Below are 23,858 nucleotides of genomic sequence, written 5' to 3' on the forward strand. Positions count from 1 at the left end.
AAAATGAGGGAATAAAATGACAATCTCCAGGTCTCTTTCATTTCCAGACTACTACAAGTTATGTTTCCAGACAGAGCTAGGAATTTTTTTTCCTGGAATATCCTGAGTCATAGAGCATGGTAAAATGGCAGAAAAGGCTTTCTAGAGTCATATAACTTCACGTCAGTGGTGGCTAATCAACTGTATGACTAAATTCCTTCACAGGATCACAGTTGTCATCCAACAAAAGGCAGTTTCAGGTTCACTGGACAAGACTCTTTTGAATAGTAACTGTATGAAGTATGTCTTTACCTGTTCAGAATTTGTCAAGCCAGGAGATAAATACGAGGAGAAGTGGCTAGAGAACAGCCCTTCTTTGCCAAAAATATTCTATTGAGTTAATGAAGCCTAGTTTATCAACCTATTATGCTATCGTTGGACATTCACAAGCTAGCAGAATTCTTTTCTGTGATGAAAAATTGCATGCACACACAGAAAAGACATGAAGGGATTCTGAGAAGTGGAGTTCCCACAGCAGCTGCATAAAACCCCTGGATTTGTACTGTCCCATACCCAAATCTTGGGCTCAATACACACACTGGAGCAGTTGATCTGCTCCACGGACTCCCTGAGAGAGCAATCCACCTCAGATGGAAACTCAGTCAAGGTCCATGCACCACACAACCTCTGTGCTAATATTCTCCTCTTTCCCTTCTGTTCTGATGGGAACATCTTCTGCATGCAAAAGATAATCCTTCCAATTTAGCTTCAATTTTACCCTTTTTTGGTCCACATTTCAACAAACACTGTCATTAACTTATTATTTGTTTTTTAAAAAGATATATTTATTTATTATTTGAGAGAGAGAGAGCATGAGCATGTGTGTTTGGGGGAGGAGATATAGGAGAGGAAGAGAGAGAATCTCAAGCAAACTCTGTGCTGAGTGCAGAGCCTGGTGTGGGGCTTGATCTCATGACCTGAGCTCACGACTTGAGCTGAAATCAAAAATTGGATGCTTAACTGACTGAGCCACCCGGGCACCCCAACTCACCATTCTTAAAGAGGAATACAAAACAACTTAAAAATAAATAAATAATTTCAGGTGGCATAGTAACATAAATCACTAACTCATATATAATGGGAAAAGAGTTGGCAACATTGTCAATTTATGATATTTAATGGTCATCTTACCCCCAAGGAGTTAAAGAAATGAAAGCTCACTGAGGACAAATGTTTTAGGTTGTCTTTCTAATTTTTAGTGCCACAATCTGGGAAGTAACTAATATATTTTCTTTTCTCCTGAAATTTGAAGGAATTCATGGGCATTCACAGCAGCACTTTTTCAGGAGGGTCCAATCTCCAAACCACAAACAATAATATTTACTATCTCCCATTTTATAGCACTTTGATGCTTTTAAAGTACTCCACAATATATCCATGCATTTGGGATTATTTGTTTGACACAGAATTGTAAAAATTTCTATTTCTGTTTAGACTATGCTACTAATTAGCTATCTGACTTGAAATAGGATTCATTTCTTTGAAACTATTCAATTTTAGGAGTGCCTGGGTAGCTCAGTCAGTTGAATACAATACTCTGGATTTCAGCTCAGGTTGTGATCTCAGGTCTTGAGATCGAGCGTTGTTGGGCTCCATACTCAGCAGAGATTCTGCTTGAGATTCTTTCCCTCTGCCCCACCTACCTCCTCGTCCTACTTGCATTCCCTCTCTCTCTAATAGGTAAATAAATCTTTAAAAAAAGTTAAAGAAAAAAAAAATAAATAAAAAATAAAAATAAATAAAAATAAAAAAGTTAAAGAAACTACTCAATTTTATTATTTGTAAAATGGAAATAATATTTCACAAATTAGCTGTGAAGTTTATATATATATATATATATATATATATATATATATATAATATATTCATGATACAGCAAAATGCCAAGAAAGTTATTTGAATACTAGGCATTCTTTCACATGCCTGAAAGCAGTTAACACAGTACCCACTGAAATGTTAGTCAATGTTCATAATAGTTTGCCATGTTTTTCGTTTACTGGCTCTCAATGCTAAGGCTAGTACTTTGGTTTTGATTATAGGCAGTGGTTGTTCTTTTTTGTTTGCATGTTTTCTTTGTTACAGCATGATAATTTTCTGTACATGCACCTCGTTCTTGCAGGAAAATAAAAAAGCAAAAAGGAAAAAGGGAATAAGGTTTCTTCATGGGTTCCATTTGCAACAATTTAATAACTTTCTCCTTAAAGTCCTGTATTTGCTAATGCTCTTAAAATAAAAATAGACCTCAAAAATGCTACAGAATTTTATAAGGGTTGTATGATTATGACTGTAAAAGGATAATTATCTTTGCCACTTTTACAAAGCATCTTATAACAATAGGAAATTTCACGTTTGACACATTTTCAGCTTGTGATTCACTATGGCTCTCACAAACTTCTGTGGTTCCAACCATCTCTATCATGACAGGTGGTTTAATTTCTTTCTAAAATTTAATACCTTGTAGTTTCATTTCATTTTACTTACTTTATGATCACTCATTCTACTTGCCAATGATATAATTAACCCTAATCTTGTATTTTGAGATTATTACTCCCTTTGGATTTGGTATATTCTATAAATTTATTGAATGTGCTTATTATTCCCTCCTTCCTGTCACTGGTAAAATCATGCAGAAAGACTGAAGAGAGAAGGCTGAGCAAATGCAACTATTGGAAAATGTGTTTCATTTTTCTGCAGTGTTAAACAGAGGCCCAAATTCTCCCATATTAACTAATGTGGATATATTATGAACACTTTCATTCACTCAATTGACCTTTATGATGCACCATGTATGCACTACACATTTTGTCATGTGTAGTAGGGAAGAGAGGGGCTTTAAAAAGGGTGTGTCGTGGATTCTGCTTTCAAGAAGCTTACAGTTTACTGAGAAGTAACTTGTAAATCTCAAGGAATAATGCAAAATGCACTATTTGTGCCACAATGCTGGAAAAAGTGAAAAGCTGAAAAACTGTAGATGAAGTTATAATCAATTTTCTTGGGGAGAAAAGAGATTCACAGACTTCCATGAGGCATGTGATGCCTGGACTAGTATTTAAGGAATTGCAAAGAGAGGGGGTTCTGGAAAGAGAAAGTTGGGTGTGACTGCCCAGGGCACATGTTAGGAAAACTACATGAGGCTGGGGGATGGACCCCAAGAAAAGAGTAGCAAAGTGATCTTCAGAGCACACAGGGCAGGAAGAATTCATATCTTATCCAGAATAGAAAAACCTCCTGACACATGGGACAGCTGGTAAAGCACTCTGAAGGTGCCACCACTGCAGTAGTTGAGCCATTTTAACCTTAGACTAAAGACTCTCTGCATCTCTCTGAAAAACCTTAAACACAAGTCTCAAAAAGACTGAAAAGTTTCCATCTTAAATTAAGGCATCCCAAAACAAAGACAAAACATTTTAGAGGAAAAAAACACAACATTTTAGAGGAATATGAAGTATCAGTACTCCACAGAATAAAATTCACGATGTCTGGCATCAAATCTAAAATCCCAGATATGCAAACAAGCAGAAAGCTACAATCCTTGATGAAGAGAGAATCAATGGAAATAGGCTTGGGCATGAAATCCATGGCATCATAGTAGACAAGGATATTAGGGGACCTTAGACACACACACACACACACACACACACACACACACACACAGTGTTGAGAAAGTGAAGTATAAGCATGGTAACAGAGTCACACAGACATAAAAAGCACTAAATCAAACTTCGAGACAAAATATACAGTGCCTGAGATTAAAAAAAAAAAAAGAATGGGGCATTAGTGAGAAGTGGGACAACATCACATGGCCAAATAAATGTGTAATGAGATTTTCGTTAAGAGGAGACAGAATGGGGAGGAGGGAGGTAGGCAAAATATTTGAAGAAATATGGACTGAAAAATTTCCACATCTGATGAAATCTATAAGTCTGTAGATTGAGAACCTCAAAAAATACCAAACAGAAGAAATATGAAGGAAGATACAGCAAGGAATGCCATAAGCAAATTGTTTAAAACCAGTGATAAAGAGGAACTCTTAAAAGCATCTGGAGAAAAACACCAATAAGTGGAGTGGCAAAGTAAAAGATCACAGCAGACTTTTGTCAGGTTCGATGCAAACCACAAGTAAATAGAGTGACCCCTTCAGATGAAAAGAAAAACCAGCCCTCCACTTGGAATTCAGAATCAGAGAACCTATCTCACAAATACAAAGTAAGAGGGTCACCTGAGTGGTTGAGTGGTTGAGTGTCTGCCTTTGGCTCAGGCTGTGATCCCACAGTCCTGGAATCGAGTCCTGCATCAGACTCCCAGTGGAGAGCCTGCTTCTCCCTCTGCCTATGTCTCTGCCTCTCTCTCTCTCTCTGGGTCTCTCATGAATAAATGAATAAATATCTTTAAAAAACCCCAAATATAAAGGAAGTGAAGGAGTTCACTAGTGTAATAAAAGGTGTGGAGGTAAGAAGAGGTAACTGAATTCAGGGAGCAGACAAGAAAGAGAAGGCATGTAGGGAGGGGGAGTACATGGAAGGCAGAGCTGGTCACAAGGGTGGAAGGACAGGGTAGCAACAGACTGAAGGGCCCCTTGACTCTCAAGCCACAGTAAAGACACTTAAAAAAAAAGATTTTATTTATTTATTTCAAAGACAGAGAGAGAGTACACTGGGGAGGAGCAGAGGGAGCAGGAGAAGTGGCCTCCCTGCTGAGCAGGGAGCCCAATGTAGGGCTTGATCCCAGGACCCTGAGATCATGACCTGAGCTGAAGGCAGACGCTTAACTCACTGACCCACCAGGCACTCCTAAGAAACTAGTTTTTTCAAGCACAACAGGCAACAGTGTAAATTTTAAAGTGGGATGATATGCTGCACAGTATTTTACAAACCTTGTCCTGAATAAAGACTGGAGAGCCAACCAGTGTGCCAAATTTTGGTGCATACGTGTGTGTGCATGCATAAATATGTAAAATTATATATTGTGTAACAATATTATATATTATAGAAAAATATAATTATTTAAAATATAAGTATTAAATATAAATGTATCAATGACAATAAAAGGTACATCTTGGAAGTTGGATAAAAATTATTCCATTGTCTCTCTAAAAAAATAATGTCCTTACTCTTTTATCAACTAAGTACCCAAAATTGTGTTCCAGAAGAAAGAGCCACGAGACCTGCACTCATTTCCTCTGTGACTTCCTGGCTGTATAAAAATGCACGACACATGGCACAACCACACCTATGTTTCCCGTTTCAAAATCTCTTAATTTTACAGTTTCTTTCAAAACAAATGGAAAGTAACAATGTGATTGTTGCTATTTTAATACACAGACTGAAGAACAAATTTAGATATCTATATAGACACGGTGTTGTTCCATCTTGGATGACAAAAAGGTTGGAAAATACTATAGTTTCTCTCATCTCTTTTGTTTTGCGGGTACATGGCCACGATTTATTTGGCATACCAAAGGACTGCTACTTTTTTTGCTTGTAGTTCTTTTCTTAAAGTATGACAAGTATCCATATACATCCTCATGTCCTCTTTGATAGATTGATATAAAACAAAGCCTAGATGAAATTAAACAGATGATATATTGAAGAGCTTGTTCCAAAATAATATATTTTTATTGAGTTAAAATCCAGTCTAAACCGTGTTTGCATGTAATTTAAGGTATGAGTTTTCTCTCTGCTAATGCCCATAGACCTTCTGGGCCCTCTTATTTTTTTTAAAGATTTTATTTATTTATTCATGAGAGACACAGAAAGAGAGGCAGAGACACAGGCAGAGGAAGAAGCAGGATCCCTGCAGGAAGCCCGATGTGGGACTCAATCCTGGGACTCTGGGATCATGACCTGAGTCAAAGGCTCAACCACTGAGCCACCCAGGCATTCCGCTTCCAGGCCATCTTAAGAGAAACACCAAGTTAGGAGGAAAATGCTCAGGTTCTGTTGGTTCTCCACTCTTGCTTTTAGGATTTAGGTATGGAGCCACTTAATAAATCTGAACGTTCGACTGTATATGCTGTGGAAAACCTAAAAGTTCAAGCGCCAAGTACCTGATTATAAGATAGTCTGTAGAGCTGATTTCCTGATTTCTTCAAAAAGATACCTAGAGCTTTAAGTTTCCAACAGAAAGTCTTCAACAGCCAGATGTGCGAGAACTGAGGATCACACAAAACAAGCCCAACCTCTATTATGCAAATATTTGCAAAACAAAGTTGTCTGTTTCTGAAATTTATCAATAACTGCAACAGCTTACTCAACACCACAAGAGGCTGTATAAGATTTTTCCTAACAGAGAAAAAAAAACACCCAAAAGAATCATAAACTATAATCTTCAAATTGAATCAGTTATATTTCAAATTGCTTTTAATAGACAAGCCAGTTTAAAAAAATCAAACATTCAACAATTTCAGTTACCTGAAACTTATGAGGCATGAAGAAAACTCCTAAAATTTGGCATCATTTATATGTATGTTTTTATGTACTCTTGTTCCATTAAGCAATTGCCAACCATTTTCTACCTTGTTGGTGGAACAGGTGAGACCATGCAAGTTATCATCTACTGACTCATTCACACGCATTCACTCACCAAGAGCTATCATGTGGGGCACAGAGCTCCATGCTACATGGGAACACGATCTACCTACCATTTAGGGCACAATTATTAAAAATACCAGATACAAAAGGTTCTCTCCTAATTACCATTTTGAGACATTTATTTAAAGGTTCAAGAGTTACAGTCCTTGGAAAGAACTGTTCAGGTCAAGGCAAACTTTACTTTATCCCCAACCTATCCCCCAATTGGGGTCTTAAATTTGATTAAAAAAATCTAGATGGTTAGCTAAGTTTCTTGTATTCCTATTTGGATTCTTGTGGGGGGATGTGGTCAGAGGCATTGATGACAGGCAAGAGGAAGTATTCATTTGCAATGCGCTAGTCCTGACTGTAATGGCCAGTGAGACCTGGCAGTATCAGGTATCCTTGCCAAGTCCAGAACAATTGCATAAGGTACTCAGTATTATCAACCACTACCAATAATTACTATTTATGCAACAAACTGCTAAGATCTAGCACTCCTTTGTTGGGCAGTGCTGGGAATTATTTAATTCTACAAATTAAGTCGTATTTCTTAACAGCACATAAGATGCTTGCAGTTGACTGACTGCTTCTAACCTAAGAGTCACTCAGCAAGAATGAGTGGCACTTAAACATCTTCATTTCATCAGGATTAAGTGCTTAAGTGCCTGCTGCCTTTAATAAGGCACCTGCTTCCCTTTGTCTATTTCATGAGATGAGCAAACAATGCATTAACATTCAACATTCATTTGCCAAATGTTTATTGAGCTTTAAGGTAAGAAAAGCAAAGAATTAAAATGGATTGCTTATATTGAACTTCTACTTTAGATAGCCCCAGGCAAGTACATGAAAAATAGCTTTCACATCTACCATCCAGACATTCTTTATTGCTTGTTTGTTTTTTGTTTTGAATTGAGATAGTGAGAGCAAGAGAGTGTGAGCGAGCGGGGAAGAAAAAAAGGGAAGGGAATGAGAATCTGAAGCAGACTCTGAACTGAGCATGGAGCCTGACTTGGCTGGATCCCATGATCCTGAGATCATGACATGAGCTGAAACCAAGAGTCAGATGCTTAGCTGAATGAGCCACCCAGGCACCCCCCATCCAGACATTCTTAACAAGGATATCTTCCCTACATCTATTTTAAAATAGAGTGTAAATACTGAATGGGACATATACACTCATTCATTAGAGAGGATAAGGTAAGATACGTGAACAGCTGATTTTCAGTATCTCACTCCTTGGGTTACTAATCAAAGGAAATCTTGGATAAATATGAATTTGAAACTATTCCATGGATAAGGAAGATAAATTAAAAATCGCCTACAATTTTCATTTTTGTTCTCAAGAGCCATCAGCACCTTTGTCTTGAAACTCTCAAAGTCCTTTACAAATAATGTTCACAACACTGTCGTGTGAAAGAAAATGGTATTTTCCAGTGAGAAATGGGAGGCTATAGCAAGGCATGTGGTCTATTTAAAATTCCATTTAATAGACTATGTATAACTACAAAACTCTTCAGTGGTTACAAGTCCCTTATCCAATGCTTAAAAATGCAGACGATAACCTGCACCTCAGAATTTCCACTTAAGCAAGGGTTAAGAATCTAAAATATTTACCTTTGTGTAGTAAGAAGGCACAAATATTATGTAAAATGCTCAGGCAAGAATAAGATGAGAAGAGACTAAGGATAACAGTTTAGTTACGCTGCCCACTGTGGGTACCACAATTTATCTACACCTCAAAACTTTAGACAGAAACAGGTCAGTCCTTCCCACCTTTGTTCTACTCATAGCATCCAGTTCATTCTCCTAGGGCCACCCCCCATTGTTTATCATTATTTCAATAACTAGTATATTTTTCTTCCTTATTGGATATTGGGTATTAGAATAATAGTGATCTGAGATACACAAACATTTTAGGGCTCTGCATTTTACTCTGTCAATACTGATTAGTCCTTTTCTGAAATAAATTGATAGGCAGAACATGCTCCACAAATGCAATTAGACTAATCTAGGACTTACTAACAAAGAGATAAAAATAATCTAATATGTAAGCTTTAATTATTACATAACTGATATTTTCCATTTTGGTAGCATTTGATTTCTGTCCAATTCCTCAATTCTCTTTACGTAGGCTAGTGCAAAATGAATAAAAGAAATGCTCTCTCTCCACTCTAAGGGATGTTGGAAACTGTGGTTTCAGGCATGAACCAGGCTGATGATGCAGGTTAGTGAGGGACTGAGTCATGAAGCATCCAAATGTACATGAGGAAATCAAGTGAACACAGTATCACAGTATCAAGAAATCTGTAGGTCAGGAAGATACATCTCCTTTGGTGAGGGGGGATAAGAAAATACAGAATTTGCTCTGTTTAGGTTTGAATAATTCCAACTTCCGAAGGTGGATTTCTGAACTGACTTTTACATTGATCCAGCTTTATTAGGAAGTGAGCTGTCTAAAGAAGTGTTTTTTTTTTTCTCCCCCAGACAACTATGGCTTAGTCTTATAATCAGCGCAATTTTTAAAAATTACAAATTTGGAAAAAATTTTACACATTTGAGAGGAACCTCATAAACGGTGCTACAAACTTCTGCTTCTTTTCATATTGGTACTAGGATCACCAACGACCACACCAATAGAATGAGCTGTGTTTCAGAAACGGCCTAGCTGGACGGCCCCTCTGAACAAAACAACTGGGTTTCAAACTCACATGGTTTTAGAGTTCCTTTATTTTTTTCAAATAAATGTGCAGTACGCTTTTCCTATACCTTCTCCTTGCTAGGCTGTAGGGCAGTCCTGTTCCAAACCTCAACCTGAACTGAGCAAGTCTCTGGCTGTGCATTTTTCAATCTGTTGCAAGCCAGGGAAGCAGATCATCAAGCTTCTTAGACCTGTATGTGAATTAAGAATACACGGACTCCCAGGAGAGCCTGGAAGTTTTTCATTTTTGGCATGAAAATCAGGCACTTTGTTGCTTGGGTTTACTATATCCTAGATATTTGAGGTTCACAGATAAGGCACTTCCTGATAAGTGAGGTTTTATTGTGTTACTGAAATAAAACACAATGGTTTACAAAATTCAGCCTGGGTACTGCCTGACATACCTAAGGTGAAGGAAACTTTTCAGAATGTTGATCATAACATCCTCAGTGGTTTTGAACAGACTTCCTTCAAAAGAGAGGAGGATAGAGTCCCCCAGAATATTTAACCTGATTATAGAAGCAGTGATAAGGACATGCTTTGGATTCAGTTTTAAGAGAACAAAGAAAAGATAAATCACATTAAAATTAAAAAGAATTCTATCTCAATAAGGTAGGAAAGTTCTTGTAAGCTTTGCTGGAACAGAAAAGTCCCATAATCCAATCCATAATCCTTTTAAGACAGGGTAGGACAGCCTTGGGTCTGCACATTTTAAATTCATTAATGGTCTTAACCTGAGAATAACACTGGGCATTTTTTTCCCACCATCAGACAAATTATGAAGGAAAATCTTCCTTGCTCCTTCTGCCCCTTTCAGCCTCTGGAGGACTCACCCGTAGCTCATAGATTTTTCTTCCTCACTGTCCTCTGGCTGGAATTACCTTAGGATCACAGCCCCTGTCACAAACACAGCATTAATTCTCAGAGGTTCTGGTATAATTCTTTTTGTCCTGTGTTCCAGTATGTGAATGGCCTGCCCACGCTTAGTCCAAGACAGATATCTAAAGCAGGATCTTCGGAACATAGAAATGGAAAAAGAATAACTTGATCTCTCCTAGTGCTTTTTAATGGGAAGCCAGTGACATTTTGGACAGAATGACTCTCCAGGGGTATTGAGCTGTCTGGGTACTGTAGGGCATCCAGAGATCTCCGCCTCTGCCCAGAATGCACAGTCACAGTGAGAAATGAAAATGCACCCAACGTATTTGCAAATGCCTTCTGGGGCAGGTGGACTGGCCCCAAGTTGAGAGCCACTTCAGACACTGCTGTGCTGAAATGTCTCCTAGAACAATCACTACCACCACCCTCTCAACAAAAAGTCATATGGGTGAAAATTAGTACCCGGTAGAACCATGAAATAGTTGCTGAGTCAATATACAGAAGATGTTCAGGTTCCAAATTATTTGTTCACGTGGTATGCAAATATTTACAGTTTATAACCATGCTTATCAGACACATTTCCTTTGTTTCAACCACTGCAATTGAAAGACATTTGTTCAGAGTGTCTCCTAATTGAAAAACCCTGCATATCTTATATGAATCCTGTATATATACACATACACAGTCTGCATAAACTAATAGCACGGCCACTTGTCTGTATTTTCCCTCTAAGTACAAGTTCATCAAAGGCAGTCCTGTCGCCCTTGTTTGTCACTATAATTCCTAAGCTGTATCTGGCATAGATAAATATTGAAAAGAAAACAAATAAATGAGAAGGTGAATGAACACAGCAAAGCCTCTACCAACCATTCAAGACGACTACAACCAAATGGGCTCTGTCACAAATGATTTATGATATTAAAAAGGTCAACAGATGAAATTGTCTACTTCTATTGGGTTACTTTTCTTACTCTGTCAAAAAAATGTCTTTAAAAAAAATTCCTTGGGAAATATCCATTGTTGTCTTTGTAGCAACTATGGTCATTTGCCAAATGACATCTTCCCAACCTGCAGGTTGCTTACATAATCCAGGAGTAAACTGAGGCCTCTCTGATGCTCCAACTTCTACAAATCAACCATTCATTCAATGAAATATGGGAATTTAAACAATTCTATCTGTATCTATAGCTTTATCTATATATTTATATCTATAATCACTCAGGCATCCCTCTAAATCCTGAGGCTGTGTCCTGGTGAATCAGACAGATACAATTCCTGCTTCAGTAAACTATAATGAAGTTTCCATATTCTAAGTGCCAAATTCCTTGGAAGAGGTTCCTATGCTCACTCTAGTAGATTTCAGAAAGAACACAAATCACAGTAATATTACATGGAGTAGGTTATGTCTTTGCCCTCTATGTTTGGCCATTTATCAAAGTAGTTCTTCTAAACAAATACTGTGTTGTCCAAAAGAAGAATTTTAAAAAACATCACTTATCTCCTTATATGTCAATAGCAATAAAAAAATCAGGTATACCTTGAAGTTTCTCGTTCTCTTTACCAAGATCTGAAAAAGCTGACACTAACCCTGACCTTCATCCCTTTTCTCTTTGATTTCTGATGTGAATTTCAGGACAGCTGAAGCCTGGTGAAAAAAATATCTTAAAAATACAATGATCACATCTAATAGACAATCATAGGAATTTCAGGATTTTCTAATTTAGAAAAACAGCTTAGGAAAACTGGCATTGTTAAACTTCTCTATTTGTTTTTAAGAATCTTTGAATGGATAAATTTGGCAGTTGTTTATCCTAACCTCACTTAATGTTATTTCATATTTGAAAATGGAAAACAAAATAAATCCTCATAGTACTTACCCTATATTTTTGTTGGCGATTTTTCAATTAGGAAAATATTTAACCAAAGTGGGATTTTGCTAAAGTCAGTATTCTCCAATTCTATAATACTGGGAACTAGAAGCAATCTTGTAAATGGTTTATTCCCTCTCCTCATGTAATACAAAGAAAAACTACAAAACTATACACTTTTGATGGGCTTGGCTCACAGACTTCACAAGTTGGTAACTTGTGTGCTCTGCCAATCTCCCCAAAGAAGACAAACAGCTCAAGGAAAATGCACACTCTCTCTTCCATAGAAGCAGAAATGTGGCTGGTCAGCTGTGTCCCTTGCTATCATACCCAGCTCTGTGATTATTCTTCCCCAAATCTCTCACCTTTGCTCCTTCTTGCTTTTTGTTCTTTCCATGTGCTGAGATGACACTAACTACAGAGACCTTGAAAATGACCTCGTGAGGTAGAACTCACTGTCTTGGGACACCCCTTGTAAACCTTTATGTGAACTGCATTACTTGAGCTCCTGAACTACAAGGGATCTTTTGCTAGAGCTTCGTAGTGTTTCCTATCTAACACATACATCATCCTGATGGACTCTTCCGGCAAATTAATTCTTTTGTGATTTGCTGCATTACTTTAAAGTAATAATGTGTTATTATTATAGCTTCTATTTTTAAAATGCTTAGTCCGTCTCCACTCAGTGTTGAACACTTTGCCTAGATCATATTATTTATTCACACAAACTCTCTCAGGTAGACTGTATTGTTCACCCATTTTGTAGATGAGAACATTGAGGGTCCTTGATTAACACGGAGGAACTGAGATGAGAGTCCTCGTTTATCTGACAGAATCCTTATGTTCTTTCTTCTGACCTGATAAACATTTGTTTCTTGGAGTTACACTAGCTGCTTATGTAAATGGGCTGTGGCTCGCAACTCCAGCACCTAAAAGAATGATGTCAGGAGTAGAAATATTTTGGATAAAAATGTCCATAGGGATGCCAGAAATATGAACATTTTTGAGAAGATTTTTCTTTAAGATTTTATTTATTTATTCATGAGACACAGAAGGAGAGGCAGAGACACACAGAGGAAGAAAGAAGTAGGCTCCATGTAGGGAGCCCGATGCAGGACTTGATCCCAGGACCCTGGGATCGTACCCTGAGCCGAAGGCAGATGCTCAACCACTGAGCCACCCAGGCGTCCCGAAAGGATTGATGTCCACTAGTTCCTAATTCACGAGCACAGGTCAGTTTAGGATGACTGTTGTAAACTGCGGGTTCACACTACAGAAATCAAATGGCAGACATTGACGGGGGGTTGGCGCTTTTAGCCCAGAAACCCTTAGAGCAACACAGAAGATGCAAACGGGAGGTGGCAGTGACTCTTCAATGCATATCCTCTCAAGGGGTAATTATCTTATACATCTTGATCTGGAATCTTATCCTTTGTTAAGGATAAGAATGAAAGGATCCACCAGGAGATATTTGGTGGGAAGAACATATTCGGGTAACGGCAGTGTGGAATCCTCAGATGGGAAGTCCTCACACAGAAATGGGATTTGAAGGGTTGACTGAATAATGACAGAAACACATGTTATTAAGGAAATTGCAAAAATGCATTTGACAATAAATATACATCACTGGAGACTTCATGGAGTAAGCTTCCATTATAGGACTTGCATGTGATTTTTTTTTTCCAATTTTGCTTTTATAGCCTTTCATGTACTTTCTTGTAAGCACATTTATCCATTTCTATTCTGCACACATTTACTAAATCCTGTTCCAGCCAGTCCATCAACTAGGTTGCAAACTCTGATGCTGAGTTACAGGACAAGGATGGAGGGACATACAGATCAGAACAGCTGGGAACGGCAGTGCTCCAGAAGAGAGTGGGAAGAAGACGTGTCACAGAATGAGGGATATTTAAGATAAAACTCGATGCAACAGGACAAGTATTATTCCAATTAATAAAAATTTCATTGACAATTAACTATTTCTTCCACAGCTGTCATGGACTATATCCTAACCATTAACTGAGACTCAAAGCCACAGTGTTAAGTGCCTTTATAACACCCACACAGGGCCTTATAACTCAAATATCCTCTTTCCATCAGGGCAAGTAAGTTCTTGAATAACTTACATGGACATTTTAAAATCTGAGGTCAGGATGTCTTACCCATGTTTTAATTTATTTACAATAAAAACTCTTTAATAACATACAATAATTCTGGGGAGTGATGAACCTGCCTTTGTTAAAATGGGCTTCCATTTTAATTTCGAAGCTCAGATGATCACAGACCAGGCAAAGCTACTCCTGAAAGTGTGTGCTGAGCACTTCAGAGTTTGCAGTGATAATGAGAACACTTCTGCTTTCCTGCTTTAGGATTTGTCAGGCATAATTCAGCATGCACAGTAGTCTGATCAAAACAGAACTTCCAAAAGAAAAAAATACATTTCACTGTAGCTCACTACTGCAAAATTGTCAAGGATCAAAAGATAAAGTTTCGCTATTGGTAATGATTCCTCATTCTTTACCAAATAGTTCCAAACCCAAACCCACAATGTACTAAAATATAAAACAGATCTTGGGGGGAGGGGGAAGAAATATGTAGCTAGCCTTCTGTACCAGTGAGAAACACAACCTGTAGTCTTGGCAGCCATGCTGCTCATTGCGCGGGCTTTCCTCACCTGGACTGTAATGAGGAATCATCTTTCCTGTGCATTTCAGGACATGGTACTCATTTCTTTCTTTTTTTTCTTTGTAAGATTTCATTTATTTATTTAAGAGAAAGAGGGACAGCACATACACTCACACTTGGGCGTGAGAATACAAGCGGGGAGAGGAGAGGGCAGAGGAGGAACCGAGGAGAAGCAGACTCCCCACTGAGTCCAGAGCCTGACATGGGACTTGATCCCAGGATTCTGAGATCATGACCTGAGCTGAAGGCAGATGCTTAACCAACTGGGCCACCCATGCACCCTTGTGGTTCTCATTTTAAGACTTGTTTTCACAGAGTTGAATCTCTTTCACAGAACCACAGGTACTGCCTTGGTTATTTCATAGAAATCATTCTCCCTCAATGAAGCCATCCATTCAACACGAAGGTCAAGTATTTCAGCCCTGTATAAGTCTAGATAGGGCTAACTCATAAAACAGAAGACACACCAAGATTTGCATAAACCTCCTTTGTCTTCTGCAAATTGTTTCTTGTTTAATGACGTTGGTGTTTAAAGGCTGATTATATTTATCAAATGAATTCAGTCCATCCATTTTGGACTAATCACAAATTCCCTGGCTGTTCCTTCTTTCCTTCCTAACACTGGAGTGACAATGAAGCCAGATAGATGTAAAATGAGTCCAGTTAATAACTTCATAGCTTGAATTCTTCTGACCTAGAAATCAACTTTTGCACAGAATTTACTACTTAACTGTCCAGACATTTTATTAACTGGAAAACACTGTCTATTTAAAAATTCTATGGAATTAAAAAGAGTCAAGGATAGATGGGTATTATGACTTATCCTTTACTAGAATAATGGCTGAACAAAAGTCCACCATGTGATAGTAGGTTGATTAAACTTAGAATGAGAAAAAAATGCCCATAAAACCCTGCCTTCAGAACAAGAAAGAATTAATGTTTGGAAAGCCAAAATAAAAAAAAAAAATGAAGAATGTGACTCTCAAAGTGAGAATTAATGAAAAGTAGTTAATACCCAATACATTCTAAAGTAGTACAGATGATGGGGAGTGTAGTATGTGCACACTTTCCTGCTGAGTGGTAATTTAAAATACCCCAATAGCTGATAATCTACAATTTTACACAACAGTGAAATCTACAGGTGCCTATTCAACTTAAAATAGCATAATTTCCTTATTCTTGTTTTGATCACAGTACTTTGCACATCACTGTTCCTACTAGATTAAAAACATTACTCCGCTTGTAAAATTGATTAGAAACACCTCATCAATACCTTTAAAATACTGAGCAGATTACACATTCTCAAAGCAAGAACTCTGTGCCCTGTGTTTTCTCAAGTTGCTCTCCATGTTTGACCAGAGGGTGGGAATTTGATAAGAAAAGAGGAGCAAGTATGGTTTGCAATGGAGGGATAATGTCTATCACCACTTCTTTCTACAAGAGCTTCCCAGTCCCAGGTTCCTAATCAGAACCCTGTGAAATTTTTGAAGCTCGCAAACATCCTAGGATTCTGATGGATGTTCTATGCATCTTCAAGGTGCTCCTTGGGGAATTCTGATGGATGTCCTCAATTGAACACACTGCAAAGTTAAACTGAATGCTCCCAGAAGGCAGGGATTTCTGTTTATGTTGTTTACTCTATTTATCTTCCAGAACAATGCCTCATAGATAGTAGGTGCTTAATAAATATTTGTGCAATGAATGGCACGAGTTCCTTGCTAAGGAAACAATTGTAGAAATCTGTCCATGTAAGTATATGTAAAGTCAAATAATTTATATTTCTTACATACACAAAAATAAATTTTATTTTTTCCTTTTATTTCATCAATTATCCACAGCAGTGAGACAGATTTCTTGTTAATGGATGGAGATATCTGGAGTTATAAACATTAATAAACATTAATCTTAGGAAGGCTTTTAAGTCTTGGAGAGCAGACAGGCGAAATCTCTTTAATAGATTTTGGACCTTTCATACTTATACCTGCATCCTGACCAGGGAGAGAACAAATGACTTAGAAAGAGAATTAATGTTTATTGATGAGATGGATCAATCTTCCTAACAGCATTCCAAACCTTCTATGAGAATAATATTAGCGAGATGCTTCTACTCATCTACACCTATTTCCCTTTACACATCAAGTATGCTTTCTTATTATAGCAAGCTAAGCAGAGGTCAACGGAAGTAACCATAACTTTGGATAAGAGCTGTTTGTCCTTAGCCAAGTTACTTAAATCTCTGAGCCTCAATTTTGTCACCTGTAAATTTACACATGTAACATAGTATTTTAAAAGTTAAATAAAAATTCACTTGACAGTGACAGTGCCTGGCACAGAACAGACATGCAAGAAATGTGGCTTTGCACTCCAACTTTATCAACCCAAAGAATCTCAGCTCCTGTTTGATTATGGGGACCTCCCTCCAACAAGTTTTAAGGTATGCATATGCTGGCTCCTACGGCTTGTGTTTGGATAAAACACTCCCCCATTTCCAAAATGAAATACTGCAATTTGGTTGGTATGATATGGGTAAAGGTATTCAGGGATTGAAAATATGGGGATATTGTTTGATTGCCACATTTCTTTTTTCATACGTTAAATTAAAATGGGGACGAGGTGCCTGGATGGCTCAATCGGTTAAGCATCTGTCTTCAGCTCAGGTAGTGATCTCAAGGTCCTGGGATGGAGTCCCACATTGGGCTCCTTGCTTAGTGGGGAGTCTGCTTCTCCCCCTACCCCTCCCTCTCCCTCCTGCTTGTGCTCTCTCTTTTTGTCAAATAAATAAGTAAACAAACAAACAAATAAATAAATAAAATATTTTAAAAAATAAATCAAAACGGGATTTAGTCGTAAGTAAATTGGATCAGCTTCTTCAGAACCAAGTAAAATGAGTAGTTAACTGTGACACTGGAGAGTCCAGCTATGTGGAGAGAAACGTGAATATTTACAATGTACTCACATTTCAAAATTGATCATCTATTTATAGAAGGAAAATTATTTAAGGCCTTCAAGAAAAAGAAGTCACGCCCTTATATTATGCTCTTACAAAAATGATAACAATAAGTAACATTAAAATAGGCCATTATTTCTTCTTTCAGGAATATCTTTTTCAACATACAATCTTTCCATAGCACTCAACTTGTATGTCATGTGACCGTCACTTTCAACCTTGTTGATAGTTACTATATACATGAGTTAAGTCTTCTCCAATTTGACCTTCATTGTACTGCCAGGTATCTTTGTAAACGACGTATCTGATCATGTCACATTCCTGTTTAAAAGCCTCCATGGGGATCCCTGGGTGGCGCAGCGGTTTGGCGCCTGCCTTTGGCCCAGGGCGCGATCCTGGAGACCCGGGATCGAATCCCACGTCGGGCTCCCGGTGCATGGAGCCTGCTTCTCCCTCTGCCTGTGTCTCTGCCTCTCTCTTTCTCTCTGTATGACTATCATAAATAAATAAAAAATTAAAAAAAAAAAAAAGCCTCCATGGCTCCCATCTGGTTGCAGTACAAATACTAAATTGCTGGGCATGTCGTATAAAGATATTAGCAATCTGGCTCTCCAGTCCGTTTCTCTAACCTCACCACCAGCTCCTTCCCATCCCCTCCGCACTGTGCCCGGCAATACAGCCACATCTGACACCACTCCCAGCACTCCAGACCTTTCCTTGTCCTGTGTCCTTGCAAAGTCCATCCCTCTGGCTATAATATCCTCATTCTTAATTTCTGCTCCTTGATCTAATGCAAATTCTTCAGCATCCAGCCTGGATACCATCTCTTCTAGGGCAACTCATCGTATTCTCTTCCTTCTCTGGGTTGCCACAGATCTAATTGGTCTATGAACTGAAGACTTCCACATGGACGTGCCAGCCCAGATATCCTCCTGCCTGGTGTTCCTGATTCTTGTATCTATCTATGTGCCTTCTTGATCACTGTCTATGGATGTTTAATAAGCATCTCAAAATGAAAACATCTAAGAGAAATCCTCTCCTCTCACCTGTCCTTCTCAGTAAACCTCCCCTTGCTGGCTGCCCTCCAGCTACACGGGCCTCCTTGATCTTTCTTGAATTAGCTATTCATGCTCCTGCCTCAGGACACTGTGCTGGGAACCTGTTTCTACTCCAGCCACTGGACCCTCCCTCAACTCCCCCAGGCCTCTGCTCAGCTGCTGAGTGAGGCTTTCCTTGTTTTCCCTATTACAATTCAGTGACTCCCTGTCATTACCCACACCCAACACACCTTCCCTTTTCCTATTTTTTTCTATAGTGTTTATTACCTACTTATATGGTATATGTAGTTTATTCCTTATTTTTGTTTTTTTGTTGTTCCCCTGTTCAGAATGTAAGCTTAACTGTAAGAACTAGGCCAGTTTGTTTGCTGTCGAATTTCTAGGGCCCAGGGGTCTACTATAGTGCCTAGGACATACAGTGAATACACTCTGAGCGAAGTAGGTATTAACTGTACCATTAAAATGGAGGGTACTTATGTCGAGTTTTAAAAAATGAAAATAATTTGATTCTTAAAAAAAAATAAAGGCCCTGAAGCAGTGAGAAATTGAACAATCAGTTCTGAGTAGCCTGGAAAAGGAATAAAACCTGGTGGTTAAGGCGCCAAAGGTTAAGAGTGCAGGTTTGGATCTGGGTTCTAATCCGGACTTTATCACCTACTAGACCAGTGTCCCCAAATGTATGACCAAATCGCTCTGTCTCGGTTTGCTTCCACTTGAAGTGGGAGAAATCAGATACCACACTTGAAGGCTGCTTGAGGTCTATTTAGCAGGTCATAACTGCTCAGTCAAGGTCAGCAGCTACTATGATCAGATCCCGGGACTCTTATTTCCATCTCCCAGGACTCTTATTTTCACCCCAGTAAGATCACATCATCTATTTCCATGGTTCAGTTATTAAGGAATATGCAAGTCGGGTGCTCTGTTAGAATCTGGGAATTAAACTTCAAATGAGGATGGTCCCTGCCTTTGGAGAGTGGACACCTGACCACAGAGGAGGCCAACATGTAAAGCAACAAAAAGAGCCTGATGGGCTAGAATTTCAGTACAGAGAGCACGACAGAGGAAGTCTGTTAGAAGGTGTGATGCTTGCCTTGACTTCTAACAAGTGAGTGGGAGTTAGATACACCAGCTTCTGATGTACGTTCTGTGTAACCCCAAACAAATTTCACAATCTTTATGATCCCCAAGGTCCACCTGCTGTAAGAAGGCTGACCCAACGTGCAGTCGATGCTCAATAAATATCAGTGCAATGGCAGCTGTTGCTGCTGATTTCATCATTAGCTAACTTTGTGGTGGCGCGTGGTCAGATGACCACTCCTGAAATGATTCAAACCTACAACCCTCGAAGAAAGAACCACAGAGAGCTGTGAAAGAAATCACTGTAGCCCAGATCACAGTTTAAAGCAAGGAGACTTCCCTCCTAATCCCAATCCCAAAGAAAAGGAAAGAAAAGAAAAACTGGGGGAGGTAAAATCAAGATCACTGGTTGAGGCATCCCATCCCAACTTTGTTTTTTCTTAAGGGTCCATCACTTCTAGGGGACTAAAAGCCCTTTTGTATATAGTGTTAATTAAAGATGCCTTTTCCTTCCAAAATACTCAAAGAATAAAGGGACGCATTGACAGAAGAAAGGGAACATGTGGAGAAAGCCTTGAAGGATAAAAGGTTAAAACTATGAATTACAATAAGGCACAGAGATTTGGGAAGAAAAAGATATGTGTGTGTTAAAATCCTAGCTGAGCACCAGTTACTGCCAAACCTAGACCAAGTTAAGTTGATGGCATCTAGTTCTCTTGTCTGAACCAGGATAGCAAAACTTTTGGGGCTGATGACATAGCCTGGATTAAACTGTAGGAATGAAGGAAAAGCTGGTCCTCAGTGCCCCAGCTATGCACACTGTCTAAAGCTGTGGCTGAATGAATCAATGACCGCCTGACAGAGCTCCCTGGACTGCACTTGCTTATCGCATGGGTATAGCACAATACCCTTTCTTTAACACTAGCCTTTGGAATTAACACTTTAATAGCCTTTGGAATTTAACACTAGCCTTTTGGAATACAGACTTGAGACAAAATATTCAGATTTTTCACACATTCAAGCTGACTTGGGAACTGACATGGTCAGAAGTAATAAATTTGTAACTGACATCTTTTTGTTTTGTTTTAAAGATTGATTGATTGATTGATTTATTTATTTATTTATTTATTTATTTATGATAGACACACAGAGAGAGAGAGAGGCAGAGACACAGGCAGAGGGAGAAGCAGGCTCCATGCCAGGAGCCCAATGCGGGACTCGATCCCGGGACTCCAGGATCGCGCCCTGGGCCAAAGGCAGGCGCCAAACCGCTGAGCCACCCAGGGATCCCTCTGTAACTGACATCTTTAATTTGGCAGTGGGAGTAGGGGAAATTTTTCTCAGCAAATAAATGTATGCTGTGTTTCTTTCTTGCTTTATGAGGGAAATCGTAAAATCTTACTGTAAATCTCCTCTACACAGAGTTCATGAGTAAGAATATCGTCTTTTGAAGACACATCCCTTCCCCAAATAGAGCTCCACCCTCAGCTTTATGGCAGTGTAACTGACAAATGTAGGTTTTGTTTCTTTCAGTTGTAGCTTGCATCTGAAATGATGGGGCTCACTTGATGGGACTCTCACACAGTAACCTCATCGCCATGTTTCCTGGAAGTGCTGTGTGGATGGATTTGCATAAATTTTACAAGGACCGATTTCCCCAGCAAGAAAACATCAATGCTAAAATGATTAAAAGATGTTTATGCCTAGCTGGAGTTTACTGAAAAGTATATATTGAGAAAAGCACCTGGAATACAATATAAAGTGATGATAAATGGCATCCAATGGTCACTTGACACTAATACAAAAAAATTCTTTTTTTGGAAAACCTGTCTCAATTTTGAGGGCAAATTATAAAGAAAACTAGTAGTAAAATGGAAGTATCTTCATTACATAAGTGAATGCTAGAGTTTCCATCTAAATAGAAGTTATTTTTAAAATTGATTTTACTTTGGGCTTCGAGTAATGGTTTCAGTGAATTATCAGGCACTGAACACATCCTCACATTGTTTCCTCTTTCAATAAATTATAGAAACTGGTAGATTTTGAAAAAGATCTGTACTCAGTAGGCGAGGTTTAGGTAGAGCCATAGTACAAATGAGTAACATGGGCAACAACAATATAGATATTCAGTTTTCTCTCAATTATCACAGGACCTGATTTTTCATTGACTATTATTAGAAGTTTAAAAATGACACTAGACTCCTTTCCTTAATATTCAGATTTGTAACATGTTATTTCTTTTAGTTCTATATCTACTACTAATTAAGTAAATGTGACACAAATTAAGATGGTGGTAGATTAAACCTGGTCACAGATGATTTCCTGTCTTTCCCATCATGGGAGAGTATTTCTTCAGCCCTAGATTCCAAGCTGGACTTGTGACTTGCCTTGACCAAGAGGATATGAAGGTCCTGACATATGTGACTTGAGTTTGGCTCTGATGAGGCCTGTTCTTGCTCTCAACCTTTCAGACTGGGAAGATTATCATCAGAAGCCTGGCTACCCCATTCAGCCACGCAAAGGGGAACTGAAATGCCTTCAGGCATCCCTGCTGGCTGCCATACAGATGAGTAAGACATTCTTGGGCCATCTGGCCCCTGCTGGACAGCTGCATCAGTGACTGACCCCTGCTGGACAGAACACCTGCCCAGCTGCAAACAGCCCAAATTGCAACAATGTGAGCAGCAGATGGTTAGTCCTTGTAGTCACTAAATTTTGGGGTGGCTCTGTAGCAATAGGTAACTTTTACAACAGTCCTTAAAATAACTTAAATGACACAATTGTTTTCTAAATTACATCATTTTAATATAAAATTTCTCTTCTATCAAGTTCAGCAGAGAAGGAGTAAACAGAGAAGGAGGAAAAATATATGCACCATGAGTTGTAACACTTTAGGACAGATATCCATGGCAATTGCTTCGACTCCTCTTTCCCTGCTCCCCCTCCCCCCGCCCCCGAAAAAAACCTCCTGGATTCATTACATTGCTGAAGAAATTTAGAAGTATAGAGGAAATTCTTCCAAGGTGTATTATAAAATTAACACTTATATTAAGTCTCGACTGATTGAAACTATTCTGTTCCTTTTTGGTGCCTCTCGGGGTCCATGGATCTGTGACTCATGAGGCACAGAATTCATACATACTTTTATGCACAACATAATTAGAAAGCAGAAATGTCAACTTATTTAAGGAGTAAACAATGTGAACTGCAGGGGCCTACGGGTCCAAATCCAAGTGCAACAGGCAGAAGACCAGAGAGGCCTGGGATTGGGAGCAGTGTGAAGAAGTGTGGACATGGCCACAGTGCTGGAGGAGATGGTGGTGACAGGCTGAGAGGACCAGGAACTGCCACAGTGAGTGGAGCTTTCTCACAGGGACAGGCGGAGATGTGGCTGATGGACAAGATAGACTCAGATTTACATTTCAGAAAGAAGCTTCCTTTAATCTACCACAACTCCATCTTAGTGAAGCTAAATGTAGCTTTTGACTATGTTTCTATGTACAAGTAAGGGGTGTGTGAGGGCGTGTGTGTGGTGTGACTATAAGTATATATGAATGGGGTGGGGGCTTCATTGTAAATAAATAAAAAAACTTTGACTGAATTTAGTCAATATTCAATTGTCTTCAACGATGGAAATCCTCTCATTTATTTGTTCAAACCCAGATGTCTTATGAAGAGGATATGAGATCACTTACAGAACATATACAAAGAGCTGAGAAGAAAACACATGAATACATCAAGAAAAAAGAAAAACAGGGAACCATAACAAGATTAGGCTGGGGGAAATATTTTGAAAAACAACAGTGATTTATTTTCCTAACTTGACCTTCACCATCACTTCTGTAGTGTTTGTGAAAACACCCTCAGGATCAATTTCCTTGGTAGCCCGTGGTACCTCCGTATGAGCAGCATTCATGCTTCCTGCTCAAGCAGCTCAGACTGAGCCTAGAACATCTTGTCAAAATTCCCACTTTGAAAGTGGGGAAACAATGGTTAATAATGATAATAATAATAATAATAATAATAAAGACAATT

The 23,858-nt window shown here is 38.7% G+C and overlaps 1 protein-coding gene across 17 annotated transcripts in view; it reads right to left on the reverse strand.

The window, feature by feature from the left end:
* LOC140631715 (transient receptor potential cation channel subfamily V member 3-like) overlaps window positions 1–23,858 on the reverse strand; it is a 541,542-nt gene that overhangs the window by 187,332 nt on the left and 330,352 nt on the right. The window lies entirely within an intron of this gene.

This window comes from Canis lupus, chromosome 4, assembly GCF_048164855.1.
Source record: "Canis lupus baileyi chromosome 4, mCanLup2.hap1, whole genome shotgun sequence".
NCBI lineage: Eukaryota > Metazoa > Chordata > Mammalia > Carnivora > Canidae > Canis > Canis lupus.